Source organism: Myodes glareolus, chromosome 3 (assembly GCF_982192425.1).
Source record: "Myodes glareolus chromosome 3, mMyoGla1.1, whole genome shotgun sequence".
NCBI lineage: Eukaryota > Metazoa > Chordata > Mammalia > Rodentia > Cricetidae > Myodes > Myodes glareolus.
In genome coordinates, this window is record NC_142028.1 from 13,239,250 (window position 1) to 13,241,238 (window position 1,989).

Genomic DNA, 1,989 nt, shown 5'->3' on the forward strand with positions numbered 1-1,989 from the left:
AGGGGCAATGTTACCTGTATAAAATAAAAAGGCCTATAGTTTGACAAAATGAAAGTTTAAATTTTCATTTATTCATCACTAAGTGTATGTATCTCTGTGTGCAGAATAAAATTAAGGATCTGGATGTGGAAACATACTCTGTAATCTCAGTCCTTGAAATGATGGGGCAATAGATTATGATTCCAAAGATACCTTACGGTATCTTGCCCCCTTGCAAACACAACCAAAAAAATTAACTAAATACATAAAGTTAGAAGTATGTCTTTTGTCATAAATTTTGGGATTGAGCAAATAGATAGATTTGTGGTTTTGCAAGGCCTTAAATATTAAAATCAAATAAAAAGGATTTGTTGCAGAGAGCAAGTGAAAGTCTATGAACATGAGAGGGTCCCAGTTAATGTTTGAAATGAATTTTGGTTTTGATACTTTGCATTATGTTTATTAAAATGATTTTAAATAAAATTTGAATGTTGACAGAAATAATATTGTAACATTTATTGATGGATCTTTTATTGGGGATAAAATTGCAAAAACATCACTGATGTTATTTCATCTTTAAATACCATTAAGAAATTAATAAAAATGGAATTTTATGGAAAGCACACAATTTAGTAAAGATAAAAAGAATGTAGTTATGAAAACTTCTAATGATGTTGAAATTTGATATCCTTCAAGAGACCAACTGTTACTTCAGTGCAGACACACTGCAATTAAGGTTCTTATTTTGAGCCATTGGGTATATATATATATATATATATATATATATATATATATATATATATATATATATTAGTTTCTTTAAAGTTGTCTTCATTGCTTTTCAATAAGTGATTTCATGGGATTCTTTCTCCAACACTGGCTTCTGCTAAATAAAGATAGAAATATATTTCTATTGGGGTCAATTGACCATTGAATGTCTCTTGGCAGCAGACCGTAGGAGATGACGGAAAAGAGTAGACAAGGTGATACCGGAGATTGCAACACTTGGAAGAACAGAGAATACTTAAAGAACTAAATGTAAATAAAAGGGGTGACTATGTGAAGAAGCATGCATTGTTCTGGAATTCACATGTCTTGCACAGATGAGTTTTGAGCAAAGTCAGGAATAGGTGGGTGAGTGTGAAGTACAGTGCAAAGTACTGGAGATAAAAATACAAAAATCTAAGAAAACAACTCACAGAGATTTTTTTCAGAACCCCATAGATATTCAAAGGTCATAGGAGGAAAGCAAAACAATGAGACAAACACTAAGATACTCAATGAATAAAACAATGTGACTTAGATGTCAAAGATAACACTAGGATCCTGTTGGCACAATTATATATTAGCCCGAAAAGTAGAAAAACCTTTCAAAATGATTGTCCAGCAACCCGAAAATAGCACTGTGAGGAAAGGGTGTGGTCGCAGGCCAAAGGATGCAAGATGTAGTGAACAGGACTGCTCTCTAGTGAGGCGCTTCAACAGAATTGCTCTCTTGGGGAATACCCGGTATTCACTTGTGGTAAGGATATACTCAAATGCTTAGAGAAGACCCGGAAGTGGTAGAAAGCCTTCCATGTAACATATATGACCACACCACTGTAAAAAATTAAAACTTACAACTTAAACATCACTATCAACAACTTTTCTTTTTTTTTGCCTCAATATCCTTCCTTGCTTTTAAATTTATTCACCAGTAAATAGCATATACAAATTCATAATTCATTGGAACATATCACTATGCAGTTTTATAAACTTGAAATGCTCTATCAGGACAGTGATTCTCAACCTTCCTAATGCTGCAATCAATTAAAGCAGTTTCTCATGTGGTAGTGTCACCCAACAACCAATTTTTTTTTTAGTGCTTCATAGCTGTAATTTTGGTACTATTATGAGCTGTGATGTGAATATCTGTGTTTTTTGATGGTATTAGGAGAACCCTGTGAAAGAACAGTTCAACCATCAAGGAGTCACAGCCCACAGGTTAAGAACCAGGGATTTAGCATATAC